The sequence below is a fragment of the Gopherus evgoodei genome, chromosome 4 (assembly GCF_007399415.2).
Source record: "Gopherus evgoodei ecotype Sinaloan lineage chromosome 4, rGopEvg1_v1.p, whole genome shotgun sequence".
Lineage (NCBI taxonomy): Eukaryota > Metazoa > Chordata > Testudines > Testudinidae > Gopherus > Gopherus evgoodei.
The window spans coordinates 61,367,519-61,390,288 of record NC_044325.1 but is presented as its reverse complement, the minus strand read 5'-3'; the positions used below and the strand labels follow the sequence as shown (position 1 = coordinate 61,390,288).

Here is a 22,770-nt window from a genome sequence, read left to right as displayed (position 1 = left end):
TTGCTTTCTCTCTGTCTCAATGAATATTTAATTATCTATACAAAGTGAAAAAACTCCGAGAGACTTAGAGAGACCCACCCAAGAACACGAACAGCCTGATAGGGTATTTCCATGGGAGACCTGGGTTCATATCCCTGTTCCATATCAGACAGAGCAGGAACTTGAAAACAGGTCTCCTGCATCTCAGATGAGTGTCCAAACTACTGTACTGTTGGTAATAATGGGGTAGGCAACCCTCTTTTTTCATGAGAAAGGGCTGACTTGGTGTAGGCACCTAACTCCAGCTGAGAATCACAAATGGAGATGGGCACCTCCCTCTGGCCTGTCAGAGAGGAACTGAAGTAACTTAGAGGATCTGTGCCCTACGGCTCATCCCTTCTCTCTATATTTCACTCAGGGCTAGCTTAGGCGGCTCCCCACTCAGCTTACTGGCTTCTGAGAATCCTTTTCCTGCGCACCTACTTCTCCCCATACAGTGCCTCGTCACCTAACATGGGGATGAGTATTCCACTTGGTCAGTGGTTCCCAACCTTGTTCCGTCGCTTGTATAGGGAAAGCCCCTGGGAGGTCAGGCAGGTTTGTTTACCTGCCACATCCACAGGTTCGGCCAATTGTGGCTCCCACTGGCCACAGTTCGCTGCTTCAGGCCAATGGGAGCTCCTGGAAGTGGCGGCCAGTACGTCCCTCAGCCTACGCCACTTTCAGCAGCCCCCCATTGGCCTAGAGCAGTGAACTGTGGCCACTGGGAGCCGCAGTATGCAAACCAGCCCAGCCCACCAGGGGTTTTCCCTCCACAAGTGGCGGAATAAGTTTGGGAACCACTGCACTTGATGACAGGGTGCGTGGAAGTTAGGCTTTGCAATGCCAAAATTGCCTTTGTGAATCTAGCCCAGAGTGCCTACACTTTTGAAAATGGGCCTTAGCCTCTTATCTCACATGTACTTTGGAACATTTTACCCACAATCTAATGTGGAACTACACAATCTGTGACAGACAGTATATGATTATATGAAAGCTTTTTGAAAATGGAACAGTTATCACTTCAAGAATGAATGTCAAGAAACACTCACATCCGACCCACTTCTAAGCCCTTGAACTGAGGTAAATGTTCAGTGATTATCATCCAAAAGATGTGCACATGCTCAACAAGAAACCAATAAGTTTTAAATCTCCCAGATTACTCCATAGCAGCAAAACACCTTCACAGAGAAATGGGCTAAAATCTTATTTCTCTCCCATTCATCTGTCAGTATTATTAAACTTCTTTGTATAGGAACTCTTATATTGGTTCTTAGAGCCATGAGATTTGCTAGATCTTTTGTTTTCTAATCACACAGAGAACCTCATCCTGCTTTCACTGAGATCAGCAGGACTGTCATTGAATTTTTTGTGAGAAGGACTGAACCCACAGACTTGATGGTAGATTTAGAGGTTGTTGGGGGGGTTTAATTAGGATTTGTACAAATGAATAATTACAAATATTATAATTATACATATTTCCTAGTATTATATCTATTGCAAGGGTCAGCAACCTATGGCACACATGCCAAACACAGCATGCAAGCTGATTTTGAGTGGCACGCTGCTGCCGTCTCGGCCTCCAGCCCCACTCCGCCCACCACTCTCCCCTGCAGGGGCAGGAGGCAGAAGCTTGGCCCTGCGGCAGCCAAGCTTCCTCCAGTGTGCTGCTCTCCTGCCCCTCCTCCTCTCCTTCCCTATGCCGATCAGCTGATGGCCCTTGCGAAGGTGGGGGAAGAGTGTAGCGTGCTCGCTGTTCTGTAGAGGAGGCAGAGAAGAGGTAGTGATGGGGCCTTGGGGAAGGGAGTGGAACAGGGCATATCCCTTCCAGCCCCCTGCCATGAGTCGCTGAGGGCAGGGGGCTTGGAGCACCCCCACGAGCCGAGCACCCCAGCCTTCTGCCCTGGCCCCTGAACACCCCACACACACCCAGCCTTCTGCCCTTCACCCCCACAGCCCCCATCTCTCTGCCCTGAACCCCCCTCAATACACCTAGCCTTCTGCCCTGCACCCCCTAGACCCCCAAGCCCTCTGCCCTGACCCCTGAAACCCCCCACACCTGCAGCCCTCTGCCCTGACCCACCCCCCCCCCGATCTGGGGTCCCAGCTGCCAGACCCTTGCCAGCCGGGGTCCCAGCCGCAGGCCCTGCTCAGCCTGCTGCCAGCCTAGGTGAACAGAACCCCCGGCTGGCAGCGAGCTGAGCAGGCTGACAGCATAAGATCAGCATTTTAATTTAATTTTAAATGAAGCTTCTTGAACATTTTGAAAACCTTGTTTATTCTACATACAATAGTTTAGTTATAATATAGACTAATAGAAAGAGACTTTCTAAAAAGTTAAAATGTATTACTGGCACGCGAAACCTTAAATTAGAGTGAATAAATGAAGACTCGGCACACCACTTTGAAAGGTTGCTGACCCCTGATCTATTGCTTAACTTTTCTAACAAGAAATATTCACCTCTCCCTGAACTCCTCACTAGTCTATGTGGATGATTTATCAGTCCAAAATGTTAAAGTATAAAGTCTATCTGACAGATTCCGGTGAGAACATATGTGCTGTAATTTTGCTGACTCCCTAGTGAAGGACAGCGTTCTGGCAAAGCCCAAAGGTTTATCAAAACACAGTGATAAATCCCAGATGTGATTTCAGCTTTTAGTACTTTCTATTTTGCTAATGTCTCCTAAAGCACTGGTGTTGGGTTTTTATTTTTTATTTTCCAAATTCACAATAAATTGGTCTGACTTCTGGTACCTGGCACAGTGGCACACTTCCTCTCAACAACTGTAAGCCTGTCCGAAAAACAGAACAACATCTTTGAGATGGGGTGTTTATATGGGCAACTTCCAGTCACTGCAGTGGATGAGGCCCCACCTTCAAAGAGGTTTCAGACCAGTGCTCACCTGATGAAAGCATGAACTGTTTTTGGTTGACTTGACAGCTGAGCTGAGCTGAACTTGAAGAAGCAAAATGTAACACACATGTAAATGTTTTTGTAGCTATTGGTGTCAATGTTGCTGCAGCTTTCCTTGGGGCAAGAGGACAAAGACAGCTGTGATAAGACCTTGCAGAATCCACAAGTAGCTAAAGGAGGTCTAGCCACTAAACAGATTTACATCCACAGGGCTGAGGTTAAAGAAATTAAATGAATGTAGCCAAGGCATGTTGGTTTATGTACTGGATTGAACTATATGCTGCACAAATCCATATATCTATATCTATATCTATATCTATACACACACACATATATATACACACACATATATACACACACACACGGGGGGGAAGTCAAAGGACCAACTGGTATATGATGGATGTGACCTTAATATGCTAATTCATAGGAAAGTGGCAAATTTTATTCTAGATGTGCCTATGTTGAACATGCAGCCTTTCCAAAAACCATATTCTGTATAGAACTTGCCTCTCAGACATTCAGCTCATACAAGCTTGATTTCAACAAACTTCTTCTGATCACTACAAGAGCAGATTCTGCAGACTCAAGGACCTTGTGATCTCATCTTTTGTGACTGAAGACCCCCTCAGTGCCAACTGGCAAGGGAATTACAAGAATATCCTGACTCTATTATGTATATTCTGGTTCACCAAAGAATGTTATGTGCAGCCTTAAATGAAAGCCTGAGTCACTAGTAATTAATGTAGTTGTGAAATCTATGTACAGATACAATGCAAGGAGATATGTATATATTCTGAAAATATATTTTAAAGTCTGTATGAAGGCAGAGATTAGTATAGCTCTAAATCTCGTCTTTTTCAAAAACAGAAGTTGGTTCAGTGAAAGATATTACCTCACCCACCTTGTCTCTAAACAAGTTTTCTGTCAGAGAAGGGATGTTTATACACTGGTCTCTCTGTTGAAATGTAAATTAAGTATTGTCTCATTCATATCATCTGTCTTAACTGAATACATATGAAGTATTATAAGAATTTCAGAAAGGAACTAACAAGTATAGAAACATAGTAGGAAAACAGTACCTAAACTTGAGATACACTTCAAAGGTTTGATGGACTATATTTGGGGAACAAAAATGACATCCCATCATCCTACATTATTGTATGTTCTCACTATAAATATATCTCAGTGCCAGGGTACGAAGCAAGGTGCTTGTCTTGAGTTGAATCATACATGGTGTGTACACTGTTTCCGTGGGAACTGCAGACCTGATACTTGTGTGAGAGTTCAGTGGATAAGGGGCTGGACACTACTGGGAAATGCTTCAAAAGACTCTGGGACTACAGTATAGCTATTGTTAACGTAAAAGGTAAAGTAAGGGCTGGCACCGCCCAGAGGAGAGTGCATGGGTGGCTAACAGGCTGGTGGTGTCAAGAAACTGACACCCAGTTAAGCATAAGCCAGTCTCCCTCTCACTGGAGGGAGAGTGGAAACAAGGTGACTCACAGTCCTGGGTACCTGAGAATCATCACAGTCTTTATATAATTTCTTTCAGAAGACTGCTTGCACACACACAGGCTTTTACTGAATTACAGTGCCAAGTCTGGGAATTCCTTTGAAATAATACTTATGAATATTCACAAAAATCAAACATCCTCATGATGAAAAGAAATTCACTCAGCAACAAAATGGAAGCTAACAAACTGCAAGCGAATATATTAGATTCTGTTTTTAAAACCTAAGGCAGGAAACCTCTCACTCTTCATTCCCTAAATGGAGAAGCTGCATTCTGCTATCTCTCAATGAAGACCCAAAGGAAAATTGTACCACCCTTCTATTTCCTTTCCTATCAAGGAAGATTAATTTGAGCTTTGTGTGATGCTTACTCCTATTATCAAATCCCCATCACAATGGTCATAGATGGAGATTAATACGCTGTCTTTCTCCAGTTCTTTTATTTAACCGTCCTGCTCACATTATGCACCTAGGTTAGCCATTGTCTCCGAGGTTCTTTGATGCCTGTTTACAAAGTATATACATCTTGCTCTTTGGGTGAGCAGCCATTATTCAAATTCTACATATTTGTTTTTCCATTGCTGAAAGCTACTTTCAGTACAGGGAAGGGCTCTCTCCATGGGCAATAACTTTGTGAGAAGTATTCATATAAAACTCATTCATTCAATTCTTAATATTTTTGACATAGAAGTTTTTCATGTATTTTTCCAAGATACATTGCCCCAGGACATGACGTCTTCCCTAATGATGGGAGATTACCAGCATCCTGAGAAATCAATTACAGATGAAAAATATGGTTCACAAATTTAAGTGTGTTTATTGTGAGGTGAAAGAAAAATAAAACAAATATTAATCAAACAAACAAGTGAAAGTGGAACATTTGAGGCCCTGGTGTGAGACTTGTATCATAAATCTGAGGTGTTTGGCTGCAGTGCATATTCCAAAATAACTTCTTCCCCAACCTTACTAACTTGTAACAGAGCTTTGCTTACTACCTGGTTGTTCAGATTGTCTTGTTTCCAGGTTGACCTAGGTTCTCTTTTTTATAGTTTTTTTTAATCTTTGGATATGCAAAACATCCACCTTACCTCCTCCCTCTCCATTATTCAGTCACATTCTCTTGCCTCTGTACTAGATGCCTGTCTCCTTCCTATTTGCATTACTGTAATGAGGGTGTCACGCTGTCTGGAGTGGGTCATGACCATGAGTGCCAGCATTTGGGTAGATTGTCAAAACCAGGGCAGAAAGCCCAAACTGTTTGTACATTCTATAATTAGATTTCACCAACCCAGCAATAAGTGTGAACTCCTAAAGCACTATAACAATCTTACCAGACAGTTCCCTTGGGCATTCCAGTCTAACTTGCCAACCAGGACTATGTGAAAGATGGTCACTTTACACCAAAAATCACAATGATATTCAGGTAATTCCCAGTTCCAAAGGACCAATCACTTACCCCAAGTCATTTGTACTCAGATCTCAAACCAAAGACAATGTGTGTAGCCAATCCTGGGATAAACCTAAATTAAGAAAAGAAATGAGAGTTATTTACAAGATTAAAACAGAAAACATACACACACACGAGTTACAGCCTTATATTTAAACAGGTAATATAAGCTAAGCAGCATTATGTGTCCTTTAGGGCTGATCCATGCAAAGCAGCATGGGGAATCTTTACCCCTTAGAGTCCAGGCAGCATAAGTAGATCTAGGCAATGTAAACACTACAGCTTATGTTGTGTGGCAAGGCACCTTCTCAGTTTCCCCAGCCTCTGCTGCTTTTAGCCCTGGTGAGACAGGCTTGGGTAATGCAGTCCCCCTTGGGACACAGGGGAAGTCTGCTCCCCATATCTCCACCAGTCCTATTTAGAATATTCTTTTACTCCCTTGTGGGAGAGAGTACTGCCTCTCCTCCTGGTGAGGCTCGCTGTCTTGCTGCTTCTACACTCCTGGCAGCAGGGCAGGGCTGGGCAGGGCTCCTCTCTCTCTCTCCCTCCTAGGGAAGGTTTTAAAAAGGTCTCAGGCAGCCCTTAGTTGAAATCAGCTGATACTAATTAACCTCAGGTAGCTCCCCCTCAGCTGATTCTAACTGCAAACTTGGTAACCCTTTCTCAATTGAACCTGATGGACCTGTACTTGCCTCCCAGTTGATAAGGAGGAGGGCCTTTTAACCCTCTGGGACTGATTCCTACCTCTCCCTTGCAGCTGTCTGTCCTGAGTTTATCACAGTTAATACAAATTATGTCACTCAGAGGTGTGAATAAGACACACTTCTGAGCAACATAAGTTACACTGACTTAAGCACCAGTGTGGACCCCACTATGTCAGCAGGAGAGCTTCTCTTGATGATATAGCTTATGCTGCTTAGGGGGGCAGTTTTTTCATGCTGACAGGAGAGCTCTCTCCTTTCAGCATAGAATATCTTCACCACATGCATTGCAGCAGCACAGCTGTACCGCTACAGCTGCATCACTGTAGGGAAGGCAATCAACAGACTATTTGTCCTTATGATGTCTAACAATGGTTCATTTCGTTTCAAGGGCCCTCTTGTCTGCAGGACCAGCACTTTACACCAATGAATGCTTCTTTTCTTGTTTGGTGAGTTACACAATTACCCAGGTTTACAATGCAAATGCTCCCTATGACATTATACCATAGAATACAGATATTATAAGTAGGATTAATATATGCAGCATCCCCCAAGCTTTCCATTAAGTGCAAATACTAACCACATTCTTATAACATTAATATCTATTTTACTGTATCAACCCACCAGTGAGCCAGACTGGTTTCCAACCATGCATTTGTCAGTGTTCAGTGAGGCCCTTGGCCTTGGCATGAGCTGACTCCTGACTTGCCAATGTCACAAAGGTAATATGACCTAGGTAGATATTTTTTATTATACACATTTACTAACTTCAATGGCCTTCAGCTAGGGATAATTTAGAGGTGGATTTGGGGAAATTTAACCTACCAATATTCAACTTTTTTTTTAAAGAGAGGATGGATAACTTTAGAAAGCAGACAACAGACCATGCCTATGAGTGGTGAGTAAATACTATTTCCCCTATTCTCCCACTTCAGGATACCGGTAATTTTTTTTGAAGTCAATCCTGTGGTGGGAGAATAAGACCTCGGTGCCCAGTTAAAAACCCATTGACCCCTAATTGAAATTCCCAAGTTGGCCACTCTACTGCACCCTGCTAACCACTTTTTTAAATGTATGTCAACTATATTGAGCCAGCACTGAGATGACCAGAACAGGCTACTATGTAAACTGGTGTGAGAAACCATGTGACTTGCCATGACACACTCAAGTGCTGGACACTCCCTATAATTAACAGTTTTGTTATATCAAATTGCAGGAGCAGAAACTTTGTGTTTCCAGCACTCATGCACGGTAAACATGCCATGGAATTGCAATCTGTTTTCAAACAACAATCCATCATATACATATTATGGGAGGTAATGCAGGGCGTACACTATGGCCAGATACTCCTTCCATCTAGCAGCATCAGTCACTACATAATATAAGATGCTTTTCTTGCACGTTGCCTGACTAGGCATTGCCCCAGACTGTAACTGGAAGTGTCCGTGTATACAACCAACTTCAAATCCTAGTCTGAGTTTGTAAAGATATAAAGTGTTGTAAAGTCTGTTTCTGGCACCCAAATATTGGATTAAATATTCAAATGTGTGAATTCAGCACTTAGTGCACCTGACATAGGGCCAATGTGGCTCGCTAGAGGCCAGACTAGCCTCCAGATTTGCAGTGTCTGGCCTTACAGATCTACCATGTACTCTATTCCCAAGATATAGGGAATCTCTGGCATTTACCCACTTTAAAAGTGAGCTCTGCTGCTTGCAGCTGATTCAGGGAGTTATTCAAATAAGCAAGATTCTCCTCCCAAGTTTGGCTGAAATCCATATGATTTCCATCCCTGATTTCAGACAGAGGTGTATTAAAATTTATTCTTATCAATGAGTAACATTTTTTTATTTTGTGGTTGACTCCTCTTGAATATAATTTGCACATTCTGAATGCATGAACAGTTGGCCTACTCCAGATTTTTTAAAGGCAAAGGATCATGTCATTTGGAAAGTAATTTATTGTGGATATACAACAAGGTCTGAGATTTGACCTGTGACATCAATAACAGAATAATTGAAGCATCCTTAATATAACTTTTCGTTGAACAAGTGCCTAGGTTAGTATGCAATTATGATTCAGCATAAAGAAATAGTAGAAGATAGACTTTAGGTGTATCAAGAAAATGCTATATTTCATCATGAGAAGATATAGAGTATTATTCTGATCTCATTTGCACTGGGATAGGTTTAGAATAATTCCACTGAATTTGATATAGTACGGCAGTATATTCCTGTGTAAATGTAAGGAAAATTAGACCATTATTTCAACATTTAACGTAAGTACAACTTCAGCAAAACTTCTTCCATGCTGCTTTTTCATATCCCTTTTAATATATGTTTGAATATGCAGGTGAGAGAACTCCAGTAAAAATGCCAAAGAGCTGGCTCATTTATTTGCTTTCTTGTTATGAATATAAATGTTTAACTTTCTATCCTCACTCTTTTTTTCATTCTCCCAAAATCTGTGACAGAGTTGGACTATATTACTTCAATTAAGTTCTTTTTATAAAGTAAAATTTGACACAAGCCATCTTGTTTGTATGTTTGACAGTTGGGAGTAAACTGTTTTGTTAAACACTCACTAAATACATGTTGCTGCTTTTTTTTTTTTTATTAAGCTGATGAGGGAGCAGAAAATATCTTGCTACCAAAAAAAGTGTCAAGTTTCCAAAATAAACTAAAGGAACACTCCATTTCTATGACCTAGTGGATCACAGTCATATGCTTTAGAGCAAGCAAGTTGAATGAAACTATTCATTAATTACAGATACTGTGAAAATGTGAAACACAGGGGGATCGAACTCTCCTCTCACATCAGTTTTACAACAGCTCCATCGACCTCAATAGAATTGCTACAGATTTATACTATTTTGTGAAAGAGAAATACTGGAGCCTGGGGAAGTTCTGAGTCTGAAGGATGTGGCTGCAGGATGAGGGTGAAAGGTAAAAATGGAGACTGAAGGAAGTGCTAAGGATGGGATGCAGTCTGAAGGCAGGAAGAGTAAAAGTAAAGGGACAGTGTGAAAGTGTGGTCTAAGAGAGGGATAAAGTTAAGTATGGTGGGTAATAGAGAAAGGTAAGTGAGGTGGGTATGAGAAAATTCTCTCTCCTACACTAAGCTAACAATCTAGCCTTCACCTTCAATTCCTAGCCTTTGCTTATTACCTCATAGCTGCAATTGTCTCTCTCGTGATTATCTTTCACTCATAGCCCAGGCCCAGGGTATTCTCAAAACCTGTGGTTACTGAATTTGTTACAGGATTTATGCACAAAATGGTGATCCAGAAACTATTTTTAAATATTTTTTTCTGGGCCATACAGAGGTGGAGGGGAAAAAATTAAGGTGGGTGGTGTCTTTATGAATTCAAAAGACCATCTGACACAACTGAAAACATTGCTTTTCAAAAAATGATTTAAAAATATTTCTCCTGGAAACTAAAGGAAGTACTTCATCCAGAAAACCTCCCACAATAGTCAGTTGGCTTCAGAAGAGCAGTTATGCTAATTTTGAAAACTACATCTCCAATTCGTCAGTCAGTTCCATATGCCTGACTTCTGTGCCCACACAGAGTCCCACTGACTAGATCCATTTACAGGATTGGGGCCCATAACTTTGAAACAGAGGGATTTCCTGCATTAAGCAGAAGTCTCAACACAACCTTAACTATGGATGTGTTACAGTTACCTGCATAACAACTACAGGGCTATTGTATTGATGACATTTTCAAATTTAACTCAATAAAGGATGTATTTTTTAAAAATGTAACTGATGCTGACACAAAACTTCCTGTCTGCTGCACCAGGCTGCCACAAGTTTGAGGTTTCAGAGTATATGGTTACTTATAACCTTCCCCCCTACTTCATGCCCTCTGCCATCTTTACTCCATTCCCAATCACCCCACTTTCTATCACCTTGCTTTTAGCATCTATCACCTTCAACTTTAACCCCTCATGCTTATCTCTATCGCCCTCTGAAGCTTGACAGGTACCCTAGTTAAAAACTGTAGTTTATCATTTCCTTTCTTTAGTCTTAAATGTCATGCTTCACATTTAGAAGTACTGACTAGAAGTTCAATGAAGTTATTCGTAAAGATCTACTGTGTTTACATTAGCAGTTGCAGTGCTTGCTGCCAGTTTGTCTCAGAAATGGGATGGAGAATTAAGTCTTAATGAAGGCTGTAAGCTCTTTGGTGCAGGGACTTCCTCCCACTGTGTGTTTGTACAGCACCTAGCACAATGGGGCCCCACAACCAGTCATGCCTTTTGGAATGATTGCAATAGAAATAACAAACAACTGTAATATAATAATGAACACAGTTATTTGCTGGGTGCATTTTTAACCGTGTAAACTCTTTATCACAATTATTTGTATGTGTTTATATATCTGTTTGTATTCCAACAGCTTTGCTTCATACCCTGTATAGTCCTACAGAGAAGTCATAATACTGCATGTGTGATATCCCATTGAGTTTTCAGGGATTCAATTAATTCTTTAGCATATTTTTCCTACATTTTGGATGTTATATAAATAACAGACATGGGTTAAAGTTGCAAAATTCAGAACTAGATTCCAGGCTAGATTTGCAACACCCCTAAAGTTCAAAAATTGTGAGCTCTAGGATTTTAGTTTAGCCCATTATAAATTCTACCACTGCAGTTAACAATAGTGGCAGAGCCAGGACTACAATACAGGACTCCTGGTTTCCAGTTAGATATGGGCCATTGGTAAAATTTCAATCCAAATCTAGTATCAGAGGGTAGCCGTGTTAGTCTGGATCTGTAAAAGCAGCAAAGAATCCTGTGGCACCTTATAGACTAACAGACGTTTTGGAGCATGAGCCTTCGTGGGTGAATACCCACTTCCTCAGATGCATGTCCAAATCTAGTTTCCCATAGACAAAGTGTAACCTATATTCCATAACTTTTTCTTTGTGATCTGCTCCAGCATTATCACCACAACCTGAGAGACCCACTTAGATGAACAAATGACTTGAACTTTAAACTGTGCTTTCAGTAGTAGAGAATTACTATTCTGACATTATTGATGTGCAAACAGCTTCACAGCTTGTAGCAGCCTCTTAAATGAAACAGTAACAGTAGACCCAGGGTGAAGATGAGGTTATATTTAAATAGTCAGAACTTCAGGAATAAAATCTAGACATTTCTAAACATTTCACTGTATCCCAATGATATCACCCCTGGAGTTGGCCTGTCTATTTCTATTGTCTTTAATGGGTGCTGTAACAGGCTTAATTATCAAGGAACTTTCAGATATGCTCTCTCTCTCTCTCTCTTCCCCTTTCAATCAGTCATGCACACACTTGGTTCATTTAACATTGTCTTTTAATTCCCAGCCCACTGATTCTCAACAGTGTGTAGGCACAGCTGTGCTTTTAGCTTTAAGCGTATTAATCTTTGTAGGTGCATCTTTTCAACAGATTTCCATTCCATTAATTTGCAACAAAGAAAGAACTAAACTATTTGCCTCAAACTGCTCCATTTTTGTTTTCTCTATCATCCACCTGCAGGTATCACATCATACTGAAATCCCAACTGTAGAAACCAGTATCAGAACAAACATAAAAAAAACATGAAGTAATGAGAGGGCCCTAAAGGCCCTGGCCATTCTGAGACACAGAATAGTCAGTACAAGTTGTTGGACAGCAGTGTACTTAGGCCACTATATTTTAGATACTTTGAGACTAGAAAGCCAGTCTCTAACACTGTCCTTTGTGTTTTGCCTTGACAACTCTTGGATCAAATTTACAGGGTTTTTTATAGTGATACTAAATATTTTAATGCATGCTAGCATGAGTTACTCAAAATGGGGAAATACATCCCATTTCATTCTTTTTTTAGTCATCACTAGCTTATAGTTTCCTGTGTCAGTTATTCTTGCTCAGAAACCAAAGTATGCCTGGAATTGTAATTTGGAAAAATGTTGTGGACTTGTGGTGGATATGGCATGTAGTCAATGCCATCACTCTCTTAATGGGCTTTGTCATCTCCATATCAAGTTCTGTAACAAATGCTATTTGATCTGCAACAATCCACAGCACTTTTCAGAAACCAATTTAACTTCCTTGGGGCCACATATAATGAACTGCAATATATAAAATCTATTCTGATTATAATCAGATTACAATAATATCTGGCAGATATTTAACAACCTCAACCCTAGAATAAAATATGGTGTATGATATTTTTCTTGGAAAAATATCCTTAGCTCTTTAGAAGCCATGATTTTGGATGACTACCTCTTTTCAACAACAATGAAATCATGGTAATCGAAAACATCACTTCAGTTTGCTGCAACCAATTTACCATCTCATGCAAAGCAATGAGGGATTGCACCAAATTGATGGATCTATGCCAGGTCACATCAGCTAAGGATCTGGCCCTGAGTTTGTGATCTGCTGGCAGAGACAAAGGCAGAGGTGGATGTGAATGCCGCTAGTACTCAAATAGTATGGCATTGTCTACACTACAAAGTTAGGTCAACATATGCCTCTTAGGTCAAGTTAATAATGTACAGTGACAAAGTTCTTCCTCTACCTTGGTGTGTCCTGCACTTATTGGCAGATTTGCTCACCTCAGTGATCTCCTCCACAGCCTGGATCAACTCCTCCTGTGTCTGATCAGGAGTTGGGAGGTTTGGGGGGAACCCGGGCCCGCCCTCTACTCCGGGTTCCAGCCCAGGGCCCTATGGATTTGCAGCTGTCTATAGTGCCTCCTGTAACAGCTGTGTGACAGCTACACCTCCCTAGGCTACTTCCCCAAGGCCTCCTCCAAACATCTTCTTTATCCTCACCACAGGACCTTCCTCCTGGTGTCTGACAATGCTTGTACTTCTTAGTCCTCCTGCAGCACACCCTCTCAGTCTCAGCTCCTTGTGTCTCTTGCTCCCAGCTCCTCACACACACTTCCTCTCCTCTGGCTCCTCCCCATCCGACTGGAGAGAGCTCCTTTTAAAACTTAAGTGCCCTGATTAGCCTGCCTTGATTGGCTGCAGGTGTTCTAATCAGCCTGTCTGCCTTAATTGGTTCTAGCAAGTTCCTGACTACTCTAGTGCAGCCCCTGCCCTGGTCACTCAGGGAACAGAAAACTACTCACCCAGTGACTAGTATATTTGTCCTCTACCAGACTCCTGCACCCCACTGGCCTGGGTCTATCACAGTACATGTCTACTGAGTACCTTCTGTAGACCTAAAAGGCTTGTAAAGTCGATTTCTGTACTTCCCCTCCGTGAGATGCATAGCACTTCAGTCAACAACCACGTGTTGACATGGGGATAATGTAGACACTGCGCTGTGTAATTAGAAGGAATTGGCCTCCAGGAGGTGCCCCACAGTACTCTGCTGTGACCACTCTGGAAAGCACTTTCAACTCCACTGCACTTCAGCCAGAAAATAGCCGCCCACCTGTTAAAGCCCTGAGAATTTTTTAATTTTCATCTCCTGTTTGATCAGCATGGATAGCTCGTCAGCACAGCTTGCCATGGGTGCTCAAGGCTGCAAATGTGCTCCAGCATGGAGCACACAGGAGGTGGTGATCATATTGCTGTGTGTGGGGAGAAGAGTCTGTGCAGGCAAAGCTCCAAACCAGCAGAAGAAAGGCTAACATCTCTGCCAAAATTGCGCAGGGCATGGGGGAGAAAGGCTACACCAGAGACACACAGCAGTGATGAAAATAAAGAAGCTTCAGTAAGTGTACCAGAAGACAAGGGAGGTGAACAGTCACTCTGGTTCTGAGCCTCTTTATACTATCAGAGTGATGTAATTGAGAATCAGACCCTCAGAGTGATGGAAAATTGGCTCAAGCAGCAAAATCTGAATCCAGCTCTAGATTTCCAACACTCCAAAGACTGGAGTCATTGAGATATGGCTTAGCTCAATATAAAGATAGGGGTCACTTACAAAATTTGGATGTGGATTCAGTTTTAGTGCTTGCTGTCTGCCCCATCCCTTTCCCCACAAAGTTCAGGGACATTCAGGACCAAGTTCAGGGCCAACTCTTGTAGAGACTGATGTTAAAGGGAAACCATCAATTTGATGATCACATTTTGTTCCTGAACATTTTGTACCCACTATAATTACAAGATTCTGATAGAAGTTAGCTCACACAAAAAAATTCTATTTTTCAGATTGTTGCCTTTTCTGCATGTGACAACACTTTCTGTGTAGTCAGTTATTCTGTTCTCTTCTAGTCAGTTTCTCTCTTCCCGAAAAATTTCTTAATTGGAGAACAGAATTACCATATTATGGAGAATGTTAAGTACCTTAACTATAGTCATTGTTGCCCACTCCGCACTTAAATGTTTATTACATGTATTACAGTAGTGCCTAGAGGCGTCAATGAAAACTGGAGTCCTGTTGTGCTAGGTGCCATGCAATTATACAGTAAGGAAAATATTAAAGGATATGTGCCATGCAGTGCTATTCAGCATGCATATAAGGACTTTTGGTTTAGTACACATTTAAAAAAAAAACCTCTGGTGTCTGAACCATCACAGTCACTATGTTCTGTACGATGACCTGGTTAGGCAGGAATTCTTGCTGGACTGAATTGAGAGTAATCAAAATGCAAAAAAGATTTAAAGCTGAACTTAACAGGAAGTAACTTATGTTACCCCATCCTTGCTTAACCCAGTACCTTCTTCCTCTACTCATAATTATTTTTCTACTGACCTTCATGATTTTACCACTCAGTGAGCATTGCAGATTGCTCTTCTCCTGGCATGTTTGGTAGTCCAGAAAAGAGACAAATGTCAAGAATATTTTTCCTCATTAACTTTTCTATTAAAGCATTCTTTATTGAATTTGGCTGGAAGTATCAAAAGAGCCTAAGGGAGATAGATGCCTAAGTCTCATTGAAATAAATTTGAAACCTAACATATTTGGAAGTTGGTGCTGAGTTCCTACACCTTGCTTTTATGACGCACAGTAAAGAAAAACAATTTTGTTCATCCTTCAAAGCACTTTCAGGTACTAGGTGTTTATATGTATATTTTCCTAGAAGAAGAACTAACACTTTGGTAACCCTGCAAGAAAATAGGCTACAGGAAACAATCTTTTTAAAAAGATGGGTGTGTGCAACTGCTTGTTTATTTTGTACACACAATGACTATTCTTGTGTGTCCAAACTATACAGTCACATAGATTAGGTGTACAATTGCACATACATTTTGTGTGCCCAGCTTTTAAAGAAATCAAATCCAAGATCTCTGACTCCTAAAGTCAAAGAGATAGTTGAAAACCAGGGAAGAATTACACTGGAAATGGAAATGTGTGCACTTGCATAAGAATATGTGACTCTGCTGCAGTCAAGGGAGTTGCTTCTGCTCTTTTCAAGAAGCAACAGGCTTCTTTGGTCAACAGGCTATATATTTTCTACCTAGAGAGGTTCAAATGCAGTTGTTTGGAACACAGTTTCCTGTTAACAAGTTTGCAGTTACCGTAGCACGTCAAACTCATGTTTCACACACAATCCAATCACAAATACCGCACACCTGAGGAACTGATAAAGTTCTTGGTAAAAGGAAAAAAAAACATGTGGGCTGAGTCACTATAACTGCACCTGCAGTAAAACAAATGTTATTTTTTCCCCATTAACAAAGGAGGCAAAACCCTCTGCACGACGGAGCTATTCACTCACTGCCCCTCTCCTAACCAGGTTCTATATTCACCTATATTCTATATCAGGGATCGGCAACCTCTGGCATGCAGCTCACCAGGGTAAGCACTCTGGTGGGTCAAGCCAATTTGTTTACCTCCAGGGTCCACAGGTTCAGCCAATCACGACTCCCACTGACTGCGGTTCACCGCTCCAGGCCAATGGGGGCTGCGGGAAGCAGCACGGGATGAGGGATGTGCTGGCCGCCGCTTCCCACAGCTCCCATTGGCCTAGAGCAGCAAACTGCGGCCAGTGGGAGCCACGATCAGCCAAACCCATGGAAGCGGAAGGTAAACAAACTGGCCCGACCCGCCAGGGTGCTTACCCTGGTGAGCAGCGTGCCAAAGATTGCCAAACTTCCACTCCCACCTCCTTTGTATTGTTGTACAGAGTCTGACCAGAATCCTAATGGGGAGCATAGTCTCTGCTTTGCAAGACCTAGAAAGTACAAGGGGTAAGGGCAGAGCCAGCACTTTGCCTGTGCCTTCTACACACCAGCCAGCAATGTTGGCCAGATAAAGGGAGAGACGTATGTTGTAACTTCTTCAATAGTAATACAGCAGATGGGCCAATGTGTGCTACCTGGAATATCACAGAAGATAATTTGGTTATTTAAGCCAAAAAGCCTGTTGGGGGCTCTGGATGCTGTGCATTCCCTTAGCGCTCCTTCTAATACACAGGATGATGCCTAAAGGATAACATAAGAACAGCCGTACTGGGTCAGACCAAAGGTCCATCTAGCCCAGTATCCTGTCTACTGACAGTGGCCAATGCCAGGTGCCCCAGAGGGAGTGAACCTAACAGGAAATGGTCAAGTAATCTCTCTCCTGCCATCCATCTCCACCCTCTGACAAACAGAGGCTAGGGACACCATTCCTTACCCATCCTGGCTAATAGTCATTAATGGACTCAACCTCCATGAATTTATCCAGTTCTCTTTTAAACGCTGTTATAGTCCTAGCCTTCACAATCTCCTCAGGCAAGGAGTTCCATAAGTTGACTGTGCACTGTGTGAAGAACTTCCTTTTATTTGTTTTAAACCTGCTGCCCATTAATTTCATTTGGTGGCCCCTAGTTCCTGTATTATGGGAATAAGTAAATAACTTTTCCTTATCTACTTTCTCCACATCACTCATGATTTTATATACCTCTATCATATCCCCCCTTAGTCTCCTCTTTTCCAAGCTGAAAAGTCCTAGCTCTTTAGTCTCTCCTCATATGAGACCCATTCCAAACTCCTAATCATTTTAGTTTCTCTTCTCTGAACCTTTTCTAGTGCCAGTATAACTTTTTTGAGATGAGGACACCACATCTGTACACAGTATTCAAGATGTGGGCATACCATGGATTTATATAAGGGCAATAATATATTCTCCATCTTATTCTCCATCCCCTTTTTAATGATTCCTAACATTCTGTTTGCTTTTTTGATTGCCTCTGCACACTGTGTGGATGTCTTCAGAGAACTATCCACGATGACTCCAAGATCTTTTTCTTGATTCGTTGTAGCTAAATTAGCCCCCATCATATTGTATGTATAGTTGGCTTTATTTTTTCCAATGTGCATTACTTTACATTTATCCACATTAAATTTCATTTGCAATTTTGTTGCCCAATCACTCAGTTTTGTGAGATCTTTTTGAAGTTCTTCACAGTCTGCTCTGGTCTTAACTATCTTGAGCAGTTTAGTATCGTCTGCAAACTTTGCCACCTCACTTTTTACCGCTTTCTCCAGATCATTTATGAATAAGTTGAATAGGATTGGTCCTAGGACTGACCCTTGGGGAACACCACTAGTTACCCCTCTCCATTCTGAGAATGTACCATTTATTCCTACCCTTTGTTCCCTGTCTTTTAACCAGTTCTCAGTCCATGAAAGGACCTTCCATTTATCCCATGATAACTTAATTTACGTAAGAGCCTTTGGTGAGGAACCTTGTCAAAGGCTTTCTGGAAATCTAAGTATACTATGTCCACTGGATCCCCCTTGTCCACATGTTTGTTGACCCCTTCAAAGAACTCTAATAGATTAGTAAGACATGATTTGCCTTTACAGAAACCATGTTGACTTTTGCCCAACAATTTATGTTCTTCTATGTGTCTGACAATTTTAACCTTTACTATTGTTTCAACTAACTTGCACAATACTGACATTAAACGTACCGGTCTGTAATTGCCGGGATCAGCTTCTAGAGCCCTTTTTAAATATTGCCGTTACATTAGCTATGTTCCAGTGGGTACAGAAGCCAATAAATATAGCCCAGAGTTTGTGCCTGTACCTTCTATTTCTTCTCAGGTTACTAGAAATTATTCCTTCACAAATCATCTGGTGGCAGAATTTCAGGAGAGTTTGGAGCTAATTCTCCTTTTGCTTTTATTCGCGTATATCAGGAAGAATTCTATTGAATTCAACAGAAGTTATCAGTTTAAAAGTAGTGTAAGTGAAAGGAGATTCTGGCCCCTTATCTGTATGCAGCCAGCAGATTTGATTGCACATTTTTACTATACATATGCCCAGATACAGCTTGCGGTATCTATTATTGTTCAAGCACTTTCATCCACTACCAAGCCAAGAAATGATGTTAACTATTAACATGGGCATTCCATTATACATGGGGTAAGAGAAACTGGAAGAAAATCAATTGTAGAGGGAGCATATGTGGGACCAAGTACATTAAACAAATAGTGCAGTTTTGGTCTAGCTGCATTTTAGTTTATTTTAATATGGGCTGCAAAAATCCACATCAGGTAGAAAAAAGTGTCATTTCCAAAACTTATATTGGTCTCAAAAGAAAGGGCTATGTGCTGTTTACTGTTGACAAGCAACATTTGCACTCAACAACCTTTCCCCAGTGAACTGGGATATTTTCCCAAGTATAACTGATATACAACCACTTTTATAAAGGTACAAATTCTCCTCTAAAATTCAAATGTAAAATTACTGAGTGTGACACAGTCCCCAGGAGAGAGAGACACTAATTTATATGCAGATTATCTGATGATCACAGTCATGTACCCACAGACCGTTGCCAATTGCAGATTTCTTGTCACAGTGAGCTGTTCCTATATGATAACATTTGCAAAAATCACACAGTGTATAAATAGGTTTGGAAGTATTCGATTTTTATCCATAAATGTCAATTTCACGTACATACAGACCAATGAAAATCAAAATTGCTAATCAAAATTTATATATAGGCAAAGTAAGAAAAATACTAATGGAGAACTTATTAGTAAGGCTACGATTTAGTCATGGGTATTTTTAATAAAAGTCATGGACGGGTCATGGGCAATAACAAAAATTCATGGACTGTGACCTGTTCATGACTTGTAATATAAATACTCCTGATTAAATCTTAGCGGGGGGGCACTGCACTGGAGGCCCCCAGAGAGAGACGCTGCTGATGGGGGAGGGAGTGCTGCAGGGGGGGCCCCTGGAGGAGCCGATGCTGGGGAACCTGGGGGGTCCGCTTCTCAGACAGGGCCTGGGGCCAGTGGCACAAGCTGCCGGGGGGGCTGAGCAGCAGCTGCTCCGGCCACCCCTAGGACCATTGCTGGGGGCCGCCAAGCTGCAGCTGCACCCGCCACCCCCAAGACTGCTGCTTAGGCAGTCCTCAAGGCCAGTCGCTCCCACTGCTGTTTGGTCGGTCCCCGGGTCCAGCTGCCCCAGGGGAGCACCAGCAGTGGCCGATGCAGCGCCATCCAAGCAGCTGGCTGCGAAGCCACTCCAGCAGCTGCCAGTGTAGCTGGCTCTGGGGCCACCTGAGCAGCTAGCTCTGGGGCTAACGGCTTGGATGACTCTGGGGTCACCACACTGGCCCCTGCGGTTGCAGAAATTCACGGAATCCCTGACTTCCATGACCTCCATGACAGACACGGAGCCCTAGTTTGATTTAAGGAGATTTTCTTTGTATATTTTGCCATGTGATGTTAACAATTTGTGTTTTAACAGTTATAAAGCTTTAAATTTTTTAAATCTTAATGTGTGCTGGAATAAATATTGTCTGGCCCCCTCCAATAATAATCCACAATTGACAAAATATAAATTGATAAAAATTGAAAAATGCTTACAGATAAACATTGATACTATCCAGTGAAATGGTAAAATACATATGGCATTTTGCCAAGCCTATGTATAAAGAAACAGTACTGTCTGTTGAATGAGATAGAGCATAACATGCCTGGGGCTTTTCTACATGGTGCATTATTCCCCACCAGAGGGTGTACATTTTAGTCTGCTCCAGGGTCTTGTGCACTAACTAGCCCTTTGGATCCTGCTGGTGTGCACTAAAAGTTCCCCCGTGTGCATTAATGTAGTCCTGTTCAAATGTAGTCCCTAAGGAGCAAAGGGAACTTTTAGTGCATGGCAAGAGGCTCCCCATGGGCCAGTTAGCGTGTGGCAGACTAAAATTTACACCCGCCTGGGTGTAGACTAATGTACTGTGTGGACACGCCCCTGGTCACTAATAGTCCCACACCACTTTCCACATTACAACACAGAAAATTGGAATCTGCCTAATAACTCCCCTCGCGGGCGCCACTGGAGAAATTATACTTCACAGCTCTCCTAAAATTTCCTTGAAAATGATTAGGTCAAATAAACTCAGTGCTGATTGACACGTTGTACAATTACACCTGACATGAAAGGGATTGTGCAGAATGTCAGTGCTGGATTTCTCCAAAGTCTGCAAAAAGAGGCCCAACAGATCAAATTCTTCTACTCTCACGTCCACTGACAGAACCCCAAGGAAGTTAACTGAGTGGAACTGAAAGAAGGATTTGGCCTTAGGAGTGTATTGTTCAGAAAGAGAAGTGGACCTATTATTATTAGCCACACAATATTAAATATTGAACTGTAAGATTACAAAGCATGGATGTTTTATTTTAGCCAGACATGTTTTCGAAATACCAAGAGCAGTTTGCTTACTGCAGAAACCCTAATCCATTTTATACACACAAAAATGATGTTCTTCAAAGTTTATCAGTTGGCAAGATAATTCCTCTTAAAAACAGAAGTTCAGCATGAATGTGACAGTGCAACAAGCTATGTGGCAATAACAGTCAGCCCAAATATTTGTTACTGCGTACGCTGCTGTGAAATAGGGCTATATACACTGGAAGTAGTGCTAACATTATCAAACCAGCCCCAACCAGTCAAAGGCCTAATGAGGTGCAGGGTCTGAATGATGTAGAGTGAATGAACTAAATGAAAATACATTAATAACTGTGGAACTGCAGTTACTAGCTGAGATTTCCCCCCCCCCTTGCAACATTGAATCTGAATTTCACAAAGCAACATTTCTTAAACCAGCAGGGTGAAATAATAGGAGATTTGTTTGGAATAAAAGGTACTGCTTATGTGAATTGAACATATGGAATAAAATAAAACACAGGCTACATTTGACCTTCAGGCAAAATGAAAAGGATGAATGTAAGTAGGGGGAGAATTTCAACGAAGATGAGATCATTGTCTGCAATTTTATGTAGCTAAGCTCTCTTCGGAGACAAACACGTGCCACATGTCACTTAAGAGGTGGTTTCAAATGGATCCATATTTCTAGCCCCCCTCAGAGTTGTGTTTGGCAGTGTGTCAGTTTATATTTTATACAAAATGCATTGAGCATACTGCATGGGCAATTACAATAGTGGTATCAGCAGTGTTTGTACTATCAGAGACATGGGCAGAATTTATACTAGACTAAAAACTTATCTCTTGGCACAAATCTGCAATCTTGGCAGCTGAGTTCTCTTTTAAAGGGGGAGAATATTCTAATCTTCCTCTGGGATAAGGGATCTCTTTTACTGTCCTCACACACTAAAGTGGTGCTAGGTTTCAGTTGTAGCCATGTTTGTCTGTATCAGCAAAAATAAATAAATAAATAAATAAATGAGGAGTCCTTGTGGCATCTTAGAGACTAACAAATTTATTTGGGCATAAGCTTTCGTGGGCTAAAACCCACTTCATCAGATGTATGAAGTAAAAAATACAGGAGCAGGTATAAATACATGACAGGATGGGGGTTGCTTTATGAAGTGTTAGGTCAGGCCAACGAGATAAACCAATTAACAGCAGGATACCAAGAGAGTAAAAATAACTTTTGAAGCAAAAAGACAGTGGATCATTACAGACAGTTGACAAGAAGGTGTGAGTAGGAATAGGGAGAAATTAGTATTGGGGAAATTAAGTTTAGGTTTTGTAATGACCCAACCACTCCCAGTCTGTTATTGAATGACCAGAGAAGTTGAAGTGTTCTTCTACTGGTTTTTGAAAGTTATGATTCCTGATGTCAGATTTGTGTCCATTTATTCTTTTGTGTAGACTGTCTGGTTTGGCCAATGTACATGGCAGAGGGGCATTGCTCGCACATGATGGCATATATCACATTGGTAGATGTGCAGGTGAATGAGCCCCGGATGGTGTGGCTAGGTCCTATGATAGAGTCCCTTGTAAAGGTATTTCCCCTTTCCTTTCTGACAGGCATCACAATACTGGGCTCCAGATC

At 41.7% G+C, this 22,770-nt stretch overlaps 1 long non-coding RNA gene across 1 annotated transcript in view; it reads right to left on the bottom strand.

Moving 5' to 3' along the window:
- LOC115650063 overlaps positions 1–22,770 on the bottom strand; it is an 87,894-nt gene that overhangs the window by 16,200 nt on the left and 48,924 nt on the right. The window contains exon 2 of the long non-coding RNA XR_003999995.1: positions 5,902–5,965. This is a non-coding gene — a long non-coding RNA (uncharacterized LOC115650063). The remainder of the gene's footprint in view (positions 1–5,901; positions 5,966–22,770) is intronic.